General features: G+C 34.7%; 1 protein-coding gene and 1 pseudogene across 1 annotated transcript in view; one reads left to right on the plus strand and one right to left on the minus strand.

The window, feature by feature from the left end:
• The window catches only part of GOLPH3 (golgi phosphoprotein 3), a 38,216-nt gene that overhangs the window by 631 nt on the left and 20,915 nt on the right, over positions 1-16,670 (plus strand). The window lies entirely within an intron of this gene.
• On the minus strand, positions 13,520-14,421 carry LOC102878539 (annotated as a pseudogene).

Genomic DNA, 16,670 nt, shown 5'->3' on the forward strand with positions numbered 1-16,670 from the left:
CTGCTGGCTCGGTGCACGGATTGCTTGGATTATCCCTTCCTCCTTCCACATCAGCCCTTTAACTTTGACTCCCAGGCGGTCAGTTTATCGTCCTCGCCCCTTTCCGCGTGTTTAATCACCCACACAGGACCCAGGTTATAGTCTCCACTTGGAGACTGCCCGTTAGAGTGAATCACCTGGAACCACTAGCGCCCCGAACTCCTGGGTTTCGCTGGTTTTAGGACCGGGGAGGGCTCCACGGATCTGCTTTCTGGGAGATTTTTAAAAAACTTAAGATTTACTCTTTGGAACTTTGAAAATTTAGGTGAAATGGTAATAGAGTTGTTAAAATCCTCGTGACACTTCCTGGAAAATGACTTTCTAGGTAAACTTGCTTTGGGTGAAAGATTATTATGGGTATCGCTTTTACATTTTATTAGTTTGCTATTCTCTAGAAAATTTTGCCATTTTCTGGGAGAGCTTTTTCCTGGGGTGCTTGAAATACTAGGTTTGTGACTTGATGAAAGGCCTCAAAGCCTTAGGTTAAAGCTGCGATAGATATTTCTTTGTATTCTGGCTTTGAAAGATTATTTTCACCCAAATGTGAGAATTTTCACACATGGAGAAGTTAAAAAAATGCTGCAGTGGACACAGATATCCACCTCCTACATTCTCTCATTAAGATTTTGCTATATTTTCTTTATCACATACTCGTCTGTCTACAAAAATGGTGGTTTAGAGACGTAGGAGAGATGGTTAGTCTAAAATTTAGATTCTAAATCATTATGTGGTAAGGTGGTTTCAGAAACTTATTTTATCTCAATGTGGAACCATAGACATTTTGAGTCATTTTGAGAGGGATAGAAAAATAATGTTTTTTTCTTTTTGAAATTTATTTTAATTATAGTTGACATATCAAATAATATTAGTTTCAGGTGTATCTGAGTTTTGATTTTAAGAAAGTTTTCCCAATTAATGAAAGTGGGCAAAAAACTAATCCTTGTGAAACAACTTAGTCTTCGGTTGAGGTTAACAAGGACTGTTTGTGGACTCCTGGTATTTTAGTAAGCTAACGAACTAAAGTTAACCTTGATAAAATTGTCTAGAGCATTTGCAATATCTAGACAATATCATTTGCTCATCTTTATTAAGATGACATGAAAAAAAGGTTATATCTTGGCTGTAAATGAGCCTAGTATCTGTTTATTAATTACTGAGTTATGATGCAAGGCTGCATGGGAAATTCCTTTTTGTTTTTTGGAAAAACAAACTAGATGTGCAGTGTCCTAGAAATATGATTATAGAAAGTATCAACTTGCTGGGACAAAAGTACCATTTTAGGAGGAAAAATAAAAAGCAAAATGAAAATAAGTCATCCATATTCCTGAGTATTTTGGTTTTTAGTTCTTGAGACTTTTATGTCCTGTGTGTAAAACTAAAAGTTAAATTAAAACCAAAACTAGCTTTTGGACATCTGAGTCACTCAAATGAGAAATTACGATGAGGAAGTACCTTTTTGTTTTTTCAAGTATGTGTTACCCTAAATGTTTAAGCTAAAGCATAACAACATACTATTTTCCTGTGATTGGTTTTCATGAAGATAATTTAAAGAATTTATTTGTTGAAACTTAATGGTACTTATAAATTTAGACAATTTGAAGTTTTTTGGTGGCAGGTAATTGAAACTATTGTGTTTGTGTTGGGAGTCACTATACTTTGCCATGTCATGGCCAGGATCCAAACACTAGCTAATTCTGAGTATTTCTTGCTGATTTCAATAACCACATAGGGCCTTTTTTTAAAAAAAAAAAAAAGCTTTGCAAGCAAGTCCAGGGAGTTGAAGTGAAGTTGGGTAGGGTTGGGATTTTGCATTGCTTTAGATTTAGGTCTTGAGAATTAATCTATATATTTTTTCCTGTCCTCACATCTCCACATACTAGTAACCAGCCCTGTCAACTCATCCATTTATTTATTTTTCTCCTTTGGAGGTTCCCCTCGTGTCTTCAACTTGTATCACTCTTTTTAAGGGGTAGGAATTACTCTTTTACCTAGAGTTTAGGCATTTATGCTTGTTAATATTAGATTTTAACTCATTAAATTTGGTATTAACAAGTTACTAATTTTAGCCATAATATGTAGTTTAGTAAACTTACTGTTTTAACTTATTATTGTTTTAGCTTAACACCCATCTTTGTAATATCTGGGTACCCTTAAGATACTTAAAAGCTAGATTTTAAGGTTAGGCAGGTCATTAATAACGGACACATTACATATATATGTATGTTGCTAACCTTACTTGAAATCAAAATAATCAAATTTTAAAGAAATTATGAAATGGTAAAATTAGTTCGACTTTTTTAAAAAGCCGAGACTTATTTGGTTTTTTAAAAATATTTTTTGTTGAATAATAAACCAGTGGAAAAGTGCATATATCCTAAGTGATTAATTTTTACAAACGGAATGCCCTGTTAAACCAGCACCTAGGTCAAGAAATATTTTCCTGTGATTGGTTTTCATGATTTCCTGTGATTTGGTTTACATGGCCAATTCTCCAAAAGCCGCAGTTGATTTCCTTTCCCGTCACTGCCTAGTCCTCAACTAGCTTGACTTTAGAATTCAGCATAGGATAATTTTGTCCATTTTTGTACTTTGTGTCTTGCTTTTGTTCAGCATTGTGAGATTCATCCGTATTGTGTGAGGTTGTCATTTGTTATTTCTCATTGAATTACCAATTTTTAACACATAATCTACGTTATTTAAAAAGTTACTTAGACTTATATCCTTGGAAAGTGTTCTCTCTCTCCCCTTTTTACTGAACAGAAGGCTCAGCTTGCCGGTAAGCAAATGATCTGACTTCAGATTACCTGTGGATGACTAACGTCACTGAGAATTTTTTTAAATTTAAGTACAAATTTCAGATTTTTTACCAATGATTTTCCTTTCTGACTTTTATTAAAACACAGATGACTGAGCCCTTCTGGGGATTCTCATCTTAGTCTGGGAGGATCATCAATGACCTACGTATTGAAGTAAACCTTCCTAGGCCACAGCGAGGATGGCTGATAGGTTTAAACTTGAATTTAACTTCCAAATAATTAGCAAGATTTATGTAATCTTTACTGTGTTTGAGGGGGAGAGGCAGCAAATGAACCAGGTATTTTCCTTTCCCCAACTATTTGATATTTTCCATAGATGCCTCCAATAGAGTTTTCAAATTGCCTCATTGAGAATTACCACAAATAACTGGTGTCATGTACTTTAAATATCTCTGTTGGTGGCAAATACTCGTGTTTTAAGGTTAGATTGGATTATTTTAAATGACCAGGTGTAATTTAGACTGAGCCCGTAGAATAGCAGAAGTGAAAAGAGGTGGTGTAGCCCTGGTCTGAGGTGTATCCTTTGTTGCAAATATTTAAGCTCTCTGAGCCTCCAAGTTCTCTCAGTGAAGAGAGATGTAGTCCTCTCCATGGTGGTTCTGTTTGGACTGTTGTGGACATTTGTTTTACCCTTCACCAAGATTTCTCCTAGTTTCATCTTGATTTTAGGACATTCTCCATTGTGTAGCACAGGTGCCCTGTTGAAGCATTTACCCCTTTCTTTTTGTGTTGCAACCAGTCCTAGACTTGTTCAGTCAGATGTTTTCTCCCTGGGCCTTGGCCCTTGAGTGCAGAACAGGTTGTGCGGTTTTTTGAAGATCTGTCAGAGTAGTAGTGTCAGTGTGTGTATCAAACTGTTCTCACATGTGGTTCCTTGAGGTCAGACTGTTCTCTGACATGATTCTTTGAGCTTCTTTCTCCCTAGCCTGTTGGTGCTCCCTTTTTCCATTCTGATTTTCTAGGCACCTTTCAACTTTGTAAGTTTCAAGAACTGTCCAGTAAAGTTCATTTTAAAGATAGCCGGAGTTATTTACTAATGTTTCTAAAGTTTGGCGATAACCCTAATACAGTAGTTTCACTCTGTATCTTGAAAAACAAGTAGGTTCTCGAGCTGGATAATATACACTTAGGGTAAAATACTTAAGTTTCAAATGATGGAACTCACTTTTGCTTGGCTTTTAATATGGCTTCAAAGATTGATTCCATGAATGTGCTACATATTTGGAATAAGTTTTCCAAGGTTGCTCCTTTGAAATGCAGTACTGATCAAGATATATCAAGTTGTTTTTTTAAAATAATTCTTTCTATACATGCAGTGATGTATACCATCTCTGCCTGTCAAATCTGTTGAGAAATTTATTCAACAAATATTTAGAATTTCAAGATATGCTAAGATTTTAGTAACTATTATTAAAGTTTAATAAAGTCTTCTGAGTTTTGGAATTTTTGTGTTTCTTTTAATACAAATTATATTCCCTTCATATTTTTGAAAGATTTGAACTTTTTCAGGTGTATTTAAGAATAGGTACACAAGTATGAGATATACAGGATCTTAAAAATTAGTTTTTGCCTTTCATTGTACCTTTTAAACAAGATTTTATACTTGTGAAACCACTTCTCAGTCCCTTGGCGTTCTTTCACAGTGGCCAAAATACTGATTCATCTTATAAGTCATACTAATATTTGATATTTATTAATTTTAAACCTTCTGAGCATCCCCGTATGGATCATTTGAGCTTATCTTTTAGAATTACGCTTTTAAATTATTTTGATCAAATTTTGAAATATTTGGGGAGTTTTCTGATATTTAAAGAAATAAACTATTATAGTGTTAGCTTGTATGTAAGTCTCAAAAGACTCTTAAGTGCATCATGCTTGTCCTGATAATGTCAAACTTTTGGCCCAGCACTCCTTTATGTCCAAGCAAACTCCCTATTTTCTATGAGCATAATTTTTCTGCTGGTAATCAGAGTAAATGGTATCAGAGTTGCTATAGTCTTTAGGGGATTTTATTTTCATGTGAGTCTCCTTTTGAAGCCACACCAAGAGACTTGTTCTCATGTTTCTTCCATTTAATAAATGTAATAACTAACAAAGATGGGAGCCTAGCTTCATTTTGAAACTGATGTTTGTGGTTCTAGTAAATATTGAGATTTTAATTTAGGTATTACAGATATATAGAAAATAGGCCGTTTCTCTTGTTTGGCAAATCTTTAATCTGTAGGTATACAATTAATATTAAAGTACATTACATTACCAAAAAGAACGCTCCTGGTAAGCATATTTTTAAACTTAAAACTGTATATTTTGAAGGACAAAAATTAACTTACTTTTTACCTAATAAACTGTATGTAAATTTGGTTTATTCCTTTAATGGAGACATTCTTAAATTGAATTTAACAGATGGATTTTAGAAACTCTGAACACTGCAATTGGTGTGTGTGTTGTGTGTTTCTTGGAGAAAGAGGACATGGCTTTCATTAGATACTCAGAGCATTTAGGGAACCAGAAGGTTAAAGATTACTGAATATAAACTTACACTGTTTTGGTTTTAAGTTTTTGCTTTGATTTGTCTTTTTTTTTCTCCTGAAAATTGACTATGGGAAATTTCAGGTTTCAGTGTTGCAGTGAGTTGGATTTTGAGTTAAGATTTGCAGTATGAAGCCAAAATTTCTTTAGCCTGGCCATTTTGCTAAATGACATTTACAAACCATATAACAATCACATCTGTAATTCTAAGTTTCATGTATTCATCAAATATTTGAGACAGGGCTTTGAGTAGGAATAAACATTAGGAAGAAGTTATTTATTTTCAATCCCCTTTCATTTTGGTTCTATGGACCAAAACTCATATAGTAACTACAAAACTGTTTTGTTGCTATTCTAGTATTTTTTGATACTAGCCTAGCATATAGCTACCATTCAGTAAATATTAAGTAAATCACATATTTTCAATGAGGGCAGTGTCATCTCTAAGAGAGTGAAAATTGGTTCTGGAGGTGGTGGTGAAAAGTTCTTAGTCTATCTGTATATAAAGCATAGATACACATACAATATGTAAATAGACATACAACGTATCCATCTTATTAGAATTTCATGAGAGAGGAGTGGTTGGGGGAAAAGTCTGAAAAAAGCATTTTTAGGGAGTGATAATGAAAAAAAAAGGTTGAAAAACACTGGACTAAATCAGCATTGAAAATATGAAGTTTGTGCTTAGCTGAGGTTTAGAAATCTTTTCTGATATGAATTTTTATTGTAATAGGGTTTGTCTTGTAGTTCAGTAGTAGGAGGAACAGTTGTGGCATAATAAACTGTAGGAAGTTGTGAGTTAAATTTTTAGGTCAAAATGGTTCTTGTTGTTTGATAATATGTAGGTAAACTCTTCTGTTCCCCAACCCACTGCCCTCTGGGAGGGACTGGAAAGTGGAGGACTGTATATAAATTGCTACTGGTTATTTTTACTTTGGTTTCATTTTCTAGTTCCAGTTTTTTAAATACAACTATTAAATAATTTTATACCATGTTAACAAAATAAGCCCAGAAATAACATTTAAGAATTTAACTTAAATTTCACTGAATTGATTTTTTATCTATATGCAATTACATAAAATGGAAACAGGCATTTAGTGTCCATATGTTCAGTTCAGTCCAACTATTGAATACTTATGTGTCAGTCTCTTTAATTAGGTGCTGGGGTTACCAAGAAAAATTTTTTACTCTAGCATCCAGTCTATATAGAAGACAGATATGCAAATGATTTCAATAAAATAATTACTAACACTAATGGAAGTATATGTTAAGTGCTGTAGGGATGGAGAGGAGTTACTTTGGATTAGGAGTGAAAAGGCTGTGCCCTGTTCTTGACTCCCAGCCTTGCTCTTGACTAGTTAGAAGAACTAGGATAAATGATTTGAATTCTTAGACCTTCTGTTTTCCTCTGGGTAAAATGGACCCACATTTGTGGGCTGTCCCATAACTTTAAATTGTAGGGATCCAATAAATTGGCATATATGTAAATACTTTGAAAATTGCATGCTGCCCAGCATATGCAAATGGGTAATTACCTACCCTAGAGAAGTAAATTAAAATTTATAGTGGTCTTGACAAGTATTTAGTATTTTTACTATTTTATTATTTTGTAACCCTATTTTGCTTTGCTGGACTTGGTGAACATGCCATTTAAATGCAATGCATTTGTCCTGTACAGCTAATCTTTTTCGAGGGATATGGGATGAGTAATCCCTGGCCAGCCTGCCTGGGAAATCTGGAAACCTGAACTGCCATTTGATTTCTTTTCTTAGGTCAAATCGAGGTATCAGAAGCCTCCAAACCTTCAAAATGATAAATGACTCTAATGACAGTTAAATAACACGTGTGAAGGGCCTAGCATAGTTGGCGCACCATAAGTGTTAGGTTTCAGAATGTCTTGAGGCTCCAAATCGCCATTTCCTCCCACCTTTCGATGTTCCCAACTTCTGTTTTTAATGTCCCCTGCCCTTCTTAGGAGGAAGATGTCTGTCCTTCCTGTCGAAGTTCAAGGCTGGGATCTTCTCAGAAGGTGGTTTGGCTGGGTCCCTTAGAAAAGGCATTGGCCCATAACACTTTCTTTTTTTAAATATATCTTACTGAAAAAAAATTTTCTATTTCCTCCCTATATTTTTCGAATATTAAAACAATATTTTAAAATTATTTTTTTAAAATTTATTTTTCAATTACAGTTGACATAGAATGTTATATTTGTTTCAGGTGTACAGCATAGTAGTTAGACGTTATAATCTTATGAAGTGATTCCCCTGATAAGTCTAGGACCCCCCCGGCACCATACATAGGTATTACAATATTATTGACTATAGTCCTTATGCTGTACTTCATATCCCTGTGACTTTTTATAACTGGCAGTTTGCACATCTTAATCTCTTCCCCTTTTGTCACCCATGCCCCAGCCCAGCAACCACCGAAATGTTTTCTGCCTGTGAGTTTGTTTCTGTTTTGTTTTTTAGATTCCACATATAAGTGAAATCATATGGTATTTGTTTTTCTTTGTCTTATTTCTCTTAGCATAATACAATACCCTTTGGGGCCATCCATGTTGTTGCAAATGGCAAGATTTCATTCTTTTTTATGGCTGAGTAATATTCCATTGCATTTATGTACCTCATCTTTATTTATTTGTCTATTGATGGATACTTAGGTTCTTCCATGTCTTGGCTATTGTAAATAATGCTACATTGAACGTAGGAATGCGTGTGTCTTTCTCAATTAGTGTTTTGGATTTCTTTGGGTAAATACCCAGAAGTAGAATCACTGGGTCCTTCTTTGTCTCTGGTTAATAGCCTATGTTTTAAAGTCTCTTTTGTCTAATGTAAGTATTGCTACCCCAGCTTTTTTTTTTTTTTTCCATTTCCATTTGCTCGAAATGTCTTTTACCATCCCTTTCAGTCTGTGTGTGTCTTTCCATCTGAAGTGGGTCTCTTGTAGGCAGTATATGTAAGGGTCTTGTTTTCTTATCCTTTCAGCCACCGTATGTCTTTTGTTTGGAACATTTACTCCATTTACCTTTAAAGTAGTCGTTGATAGATATGTAGTTATTACCATTTTATTATTCATATTTTTGATTTTTTTCTTATGAAAAAATTTATAAGAAAATTTATAAGTAAAATTTCTTGTAATGCTAGTTTGGTGGTGGTGAATTCCTTTAGCTTTTTCTTGTCTGCGAGCCTCCAGATTTCATAGATCACATTTCAGCTGATGCTTGGGCCTGGTCTGTGGAACAGTGGCAGTCTTTTCCTATTCCTATACAATTCAGGGGAATTTTATTTTATCATCTTACTAGCTGGTAAGAGAAAAATGTTTCTTTGAAGGAGGGGAGTTCCTGGTGTGGGCGGTTGTCCAAATTTCATGAAGAACGGGAACAATGACTGTCATCAGTGGTGGTAGAGTGGGTAGGAGTGCTGAGTGCTGTGGAGAATGGATAAAGACTTGCAGTTGGGGTGTGGCCAAAGAGGAATAATGGAAATGGTAGGGAACAGTTTAGGGAAACAAGTATTGAGCAGAATTTCGAATGAGGGGTGGCATGTGACTTGACAAGAAACTAGCATTCTAGGCAGGCTATCTTATGTGGGAATATGTATGAAAATAGGGCAGTTATTCTTAAAAATGATGTTTTACATAGCTAATTAAGAAGAAAATCGAAGTCGTTTGATAACGAGGACTAAGTTATAAAGGGCATTCTGTGTGGGATAGGAAAATGAAAAGTCATTAGTAAATTAGGACCTTTGTACATAGTTGGAAATGATATCGGAGACAGTTGTAGGTTTTAATAATAGCAATAATACTGTAAACTGAATTTTTAGAAAGCTTTTATGTGAAGGAAGGATTGATAGATGCAAAAGCTGGAGGCAAGAAGGTTGGTAGTAAGCTTGAGGTTATTATTTGGTGCCTGAGTCTTAGATAAAGAGGGAACAGAATCGATCAGATAGTTTTTATAGAAGAATTATTAGGATTTAATTACCATTAAGCTTAGAGAAGGTTTAAGTCTAAAGAACTGGTAGGGAGTATTACTCTCTTCATTATTTTTTTATACAAGTCTGTGCTCATAGTAGGAAAAGATTTAGAAAATACAGATTGCGAAAGAGGAAAGTAAAACCCATAATTTTATTTCTTCAACAGACATTTATGGAGTATCTGCAAATGCTAGGTACACTATACTAGGGAAGAGAGATACATAAATAAGCATATGTAAATAACTATGCATATATATGTGTATAATTACACAGTGTGATAATAATTATGAATGAAAATTAGAGGATGATATGTGAGAGGATGGGTGTGGTGGGGGAGGACACAGGGATGAACTTTCCAAGGAAATGATGTTTAGGCTGAGACCCAAAGAATGAATAGGAGCCACGTCTAGTGAAGACAGACTAGTATGCTTCAAGGCCCTGAGGTAAGAAAGAGCTTGGCTTTATTAGAGAAACTGAAAGATGGTTCAGGCAGGAGTGGAGCGATGTGGAGAAAAGTGTGAGATGATGACAGAGGCCCAGAACACAAGTCAGGTTAAGAATTTTGTATATTATACTAAGTGTAAGAGAGGAACTGTTGAAGGATTTTGGGGAGTGATATGCCCTATCTTCATTAAAAGAAAAAATAGTTTTGCGTTGAGAATGGATTGAATGAAGGCAGTAATGGAAGTTGTTCAGTAACATTTTGGTATTCTTCTGGTCTTATTTTAAATGAGTTTGCCATGTTCATTTTTTTTTTTTTTTAAAGAGCTCTCATTTTAATACTATTTTGTAACTCCTTTTCTCTTAATAATGTACATAGTGACCTTCTCGTGCTAGTAAATAACGGATTTTCATGGTATGTACTCATGGAAAAAATTAAATTTTTGAAATGAGGTGTTCTATTATTATTGGATGTATCATAATTAATAGGTTTGTACATACAGTCATCATGTCGTGGACCTTCATTTATTTATCTCTCTAATGGCCTGGAAATCACATTGTTACTCTCTTAGGCCTTCATGTTTGTATGAGCCGATTCTTCTTTATAGACCCTCTACCTGGCAGCCAGTTCTTACTCGTTTTTGATGCCCATCTTAAACTCTTTACTTTTTGTCCCTCGCTGCCCCCGCCAGGGTTAGTTGTTCTGGTATCCCCTGTGCTTATCATTGTGTACCTAGCACTGTGCCTAGTATGCCGTAGGTTTATTGCATGTGTGTGAGTCTGCCAAAACAATACCAACAGAATGAGTTTAAAAACAAATTTATTTTCTCACAGTTCTGGAGGCTGGAAGACAGATCAGTATGTCTGCATGGTCAGGTTCTGGTAAGCTTTCTCTCTGTCCTCCCTCACATCTCAGAGAGCACAGTCTCTGCTGTCTCCTCTTACAAGAGCACTAATCCCATCACAAAGGCCCTACCCTCATGACTCTCCAGACTTAATTATCTCCCTAAGGCTCCCATGTTAAACCAAAGAGGTTAGGGTTTTAACATGAATTTTGAGAGAATACAACTCAGTTCATAGCAGCATGTTTTTGGAATGAAGAATGAACAAGTGCCATTTAATCATGTTAATATTATTTATCACATTAAATTATAATTGTTTTTCATTCTATGCCTTGTATCTTGGTCATCTTTATCTCCTCTGCTTGGCACTCAGTAGATGTTTATTGAATTAAAAATATATTTTATTCTGAGAATTTAAAATACTGTTTTTTTACTGTATGTGACTTTGTGCCTCTGCTTTCCAAATGGGATTGATTTTCTGTTAAAAATCATGCAGAGGCTAATATCTAATAAACAAATTGTGTTACAGTGACTTGCTAGAAAACTTACATGCTTTTGTTATTTTATATACTTTTCAGTATGTCCTCAACTTAAAATACAACGTGATGTACTGGTAGAATCACCGTTTTTTGGTCATAGCACAGTAAGATGTGAGGTGCAACTGCTGATTCTGAAGTGTGACTGTGGTCATATTTCTTCTCTAAACTTCAGATTCTTCAACTGTAAAATGATGATTATCGGGTTATTTTGGAGACAAGATGATAATTTATGTGAAAACAGCTTTGCAAACAAGTGTTAAATTGTTTATTAAATAAAACCTTCATATTTTCTAGAGAAGACAAGACTAGGAGAGTACAGTTCGGTCTGATAAGATGCTGTTAAATATACTTTTTAAAATTTAGTCAAAAGTGCATTTTGCCACAAATCCTTTAAAAGATTCATTTGCTTGAGAGGAAGTCAGTTTCTGCTCATACTTTGTTTTCTGCTCTTTGCAGTGAAGTGATCAGTGGCAGGAATGGAAATAAACATGAGTAACACTCCCTTCCATTTTCATGGTGTTGAAAGGAAGCACACCTAGATCGCCCATTAAACAAATAGTATTAGTAGGGTGAGACACAGTAAGAGAACCAGGGCTTTGGAGCTAGGGAGTCCAGTTTCAGTTCCAGCTTTGCCACTCAGTAACTGTGGCAGGTCCCTTCATTCCCTTGAGCCTCAGTTTCATTATCTTGTGAAAAATGGAAGAATAATGCCTACTTTACGAGTCCTCCTAAGAATTAGACATGGTGTACGTTAAATGCTTAGCCCAGTTTTAACATATATAGTAGATTAGATATTTGGTGTATGACTGACTGACTTGTACAAACTGGAGGTAAGAAAGGGTTTAGGAGGATATGTTACAAATGTTAAGAGTTATCCATGAAGGCCTGGATTGAAATGTTAAAGAAAAAAGTGAGAGTAATTTGAGATATCTCAAGAAGAGTGTATAAACAAGATAAAAGGCCATACTGAGCACTATACTTAAGGAATAGGTAGAAGAGTAATCTGTAAAAGCCTGAGCAGGAGTTGCCTAGGATATCAGGAGAGTGGGGTTAGGGAGGCCAGGGGAGGAGAAGGGAATGTCAACAGCATCAGGTGTTTTGGGGCGGTTACATAAGAGAAGGCTTGCTGAGAACTGTATCAGATTGCATGGGTAGTGAAAGGGAGGTGGTGGAGACTTATTTTTGGACTATACTTTCAAGGAGTTTGGGGTGAATGGGAGGAGGGTGATAGGGCAGAGTTGGTCTATATGTACCCTAATCTCAAGTGATGCCATCATATTTTCCAAATTCTATTTGTTAGAAGGAAGTTCCCAAGTCTAAGCCTATTCAAGAGCAAGGGGTTATACGAGGGCATGAATACCAAGAGGCAGGGCTCATTGGGGGCCATCTTAAAGGCTGGTTCTGTACAGGGATACGATAACTTATTTTTTGAAATCTTATTTTTTTAGCTTTTTAATCCATATTCTTTTTGATGATAAGCTACTTTCTGTAGTTAACTGCTACTTTCATAGTTACCTCAGCATACTGGAATGTGGAGTTTTTAGGAAATAGTGATGATCTTTAGATTTCTGTATAGTCGAGAAACTATCAACCACAGAGTCTTTAATTTGGATTTAAAAAAATCTAAATAGTACACACTTGTCATGCCTTTGTAGCTATTAACAGTGTGGCAAGATATTTCCAAATTTTCTTATCATTTTGACATTTAAGAAGATCTCAATGTGAAGTGAAAACAAACTTTTTTTTTGTTTTCTTCTACATTATGTATAATAGTGCCAAACACCAGTTTTCAAGTGCTCATCAATCCTGAGATGTTAACTTAATTCTTTAGACAGTTCTTTATGTATTATTAAAATACCCTGATGATTGACTTGCAAATGCCTTTTTTGAAATTAAAACATATATCCTGTTTTGCCCTAAATCACAACATACTTACCCCCTTAGGGAATTCTTTATTGATTAGAATCATACTTGTAGAGTGCCTGAAGTCTGTCTGTCTCATTGTATGGATGAGAAAGTGGAGACTCAGGATATTAAATGCCTTGCTTAAAATCCCCTAACAAGTTTTTCCTATGGTGGGGGTCAATATTCAGGTTTCAACACAGGTCCAGCCCGATTCTTCTTACATCTCAGTGATACTCTTTGTGAAGATTTTTATTACCTTATTCAATTTCTTGTTAATAGGTTTATTCTGATTTTATACTTTTTCCTGAGTTGGTTTTGGTAATTGTGTTTTTTTCAGGAATTTGAACATTTTGTCTAAATTGTTTATTGGCATAAAGTTTATAGTATTCTCTTTTAATCCTTTAAATGTGTGTATGATTGGAAGTGATGTCCCTGTGTTTATTTATAAATTTGTGAGCAGTTATCTGTTTTATAAAAAATGAAACATTTAAAAATGATACAAAAACACTTTTTAAAACAAGATTAAAATGTGAGTATATCTAACCATACTCAGCTCATAACAGAGTAGATAGGTGAGTGGAATAATAATTCATGTTGTAGCATGTTTAATAAACTGACAACAGAGAAAGTTGCTTGAAGGAAAGTAGAAGAACTTTGTCTTTTAAGAATTAGAACCGAGGGGCTCCATAATCATCTGGCAACTACTCAGTGTTGTATACCTAGGGTTGGAAATGTACATGATGGAAACTATAGAGATCTTCCTGATCTTTAACATCCTGTCCCCCATGGCCACGATGTTACACTCGTGCTGTTACTCTCTGTATTAAGCAGTCATCTGCACAGGTTCCTTTGTTTGTGCAAGGCAATTGTTCAAGTCTTGGGTCTCCTTGGCAATTCTTAGAGCCACTGGATACTTCTGCCCCAATTTCTCAGTTTCAGCCATTACACAGTCAGTTATACAAGGAATACCCTTGGCATACAGACAGCCCATCATTGACTGCACTCAGTTCAGTATGGCTTTAATGGAAAAATTGATAAAATTGGTATCAACCATGATGTAGCAAGGTAGGCCCAGCTGTGTGTTATATTGGAAGAATAAGCAAGAATGGTTTTGAGGGACTTATCTTTCTTTCCTTGAGTGCACTGGGATCTTTCTTTTTAGGTTTTAATCTAACCTTTTCTTTGAGCCTCTGATTTCAGATTAAGCATTTGCTTCATGGTTGCATTCTTCCTTGCTTTCCTGTGTTCACTCCACACGCTTGTTTTTCCTGGAATCTTTCCCTGTGTTTATATTTGATTTGGGTAATTTGTGTATCTCTTTCCTCTCTCCTTTCTCCTTCCCCTGTACTCTCCTGTTTTAATCTTGATGTTTTTAAAGAAACAACTGTTGGCTTTATCCCCCTCCGCGCCCCGCCCTCCCCGCATTTTTCTGTTATGCATTTCATTGGTTTCCATGCTAATCTTTATTATTTCTTTCCCTTTTATTGCTTTGGGTTTAGGTCTTTTTCTAGTTTCTTAAAGTGGAAGATTAGTTTCCTGATTTGAGATCTTTTGTAACATAGATATTTGATAAAGCTACAGAATTTCTAAACACTGCTTCAGCTGCATCTCATAGATTTTGTTATTTTGTGTTTTCATTTTCATTAAGTTAAAAATATTTCCTAATTTCTCTTGTGATTTCTTTGACCCATGGATTATTTAGAAGTGGTAGATTAATTTCCAAAGGAGATTTCCTAGATTTCATTCTGTCGCTTTCTAATTTAATTTCGTTAGAGTAAAATATACTTCATATGATTTTATTTCTTTTAAACTCATAGGCTACCATATGGTCTATCTTGAGAAATATTTCAGGTGTGCTTGAAAAGAATGTTTATTTTACTTTCGTTTGTTGGAAAGTTCTATAAATGTCATTTAGGTCAACCTGGTTGATAGTGTTACTCAGTTCTGTATCTTTGTTTTCTGTCTAGTTCTTTCAGTTATTGTCAGTATAATCTTCAACTACTGTTATATTGTTTATTTTTCCTTTCTGTTTTCAGTTTTTGCTTCATATATTTTGAGATTCTGTTGTTAGGTATGTATATGTTTATTTACAATTGCTATATCTTTCTGATGGTTAACTTATCATTATGAAATGTGCCCTTTTGTCCCTCTGAGTTTCTTACCCTGAAGTCTGTTTTGTCTTATATTAATATATGCCAGCATTCTTTTGATTATTGTTTGCATGGCATACAGGCATGCCTTGTTTTATCGCACTTCACTTTATTGTACTTTACAGATGTTGCACTTTTTACAAATCGAAGGTAGGACCCTCCACCAGCAAAAAGATTACAACTCGCTTTAATGCTATACCTGCTTTATTGTGGTGGTCTGGAACTCAACGTGCCATATCTCTGATATATGGTTATATATTTTTTCATTCTTTAAAACCTATTTATGTCTTTGAATCTAAATTATCTCTTTTAGAGAGCATATGGTTAGATCTTTTATTCAGTCTTGCAATCTTTATTTTTGATGTGGAATATTTAATCTATTTATATTTAATGTAATTATTGATAGAGCTGTCTTTATAGCAGCCACTGTGCTTTGTTTTCTGTGTCAATTGTCCTATTCCTCTATTTCTCCTTCACTGTCTTTCTTTGTGTTAAATAGAAAATTAGTTATACCATTTAAATTTCCTCCCTCCCTCACTATAGTTGTTTGAGTTTTTTTCTTAGTATTTGCTCTAGAGATTACAATATGTATCTTTATTATACTTTTCTTCAAAAAGTCATTTATATAAAAGTCTTTATATAAAGTCATTATATAAAAGTCTTTATTATACTCTTCTTCAAAAAGCAAAATATAGAAACTTTGCTCCAATGTGGCTTTATTTACTCTTTCCTTCGTGCATTTTTGTCAGAATATTACAACTTTACATGTTTTAACCCTAACAGTACTGTTTTATACTTACTGTTTTAAATCAGTTTTTAAAAGCAAAAAGAGAAAATACAGTCTTTTAAAATTACCATTGTATCTTTTCTTCATATGGGTTTGAAATACCTTCTGATGTTATTTACTTTCAGCCAGCAGAAACTTCTTTTAGTATTTCTTGTAAGGCAAACCTGCCAGTAGCAAATTTAGTTTTTGTTTATCGAGGAATGTCTTTGTTTCACTTTCATTTTTGAAGGATAATTTTGCTGGATATATATTCTTGATTGATAGTTTTTTTTTTTTCCTTTTAACACTTTGTGTTATCCTAACGCAGCCTTTTCTCCAGTGTTACCAGTGAGAAGTTATCTGTTAATTGTTTCCTTATATGTGATAAGTTGTTTCTCTTGTAGCTTTCAAGATATTCTCTTTGTTGTCAGCAGTTTGACTGTGATGTGTTGGAGTGTCTCTGTGTTTATCCAGCTTGGAATTTGTTGAGCATCTGGATTTTAGATGATATTTTTCACCAAATCTGGGAAATTTTCAGCTGTTATTTTTTTCTGCTTTCTCTCTTTTTGAAACATCTGTTTTCCTATTCTGGGGGCCTTGAAGACTTTAGGGTCTCTGAGGCTTTCCTCATTTTTCATTTTTTTTCTCCTGTTCTTCAAATTTAAATTC

The sequence above is a fragment of the Pteropus alecto genome, unplaced genomic scaffold (genome assembly GCF_000325575.1).
Source record: "Pteropus alecto unplaced genomic scaffold, ASM32557v1 scaffold152, whole genome shotgun sequence".
NCBI classification, from domain to species: Eukaryota; Metazoa; Chordata; class Mammalia; order Chiroptera; family Pteropodidae; genus Pteropus; species Pteropus alecto.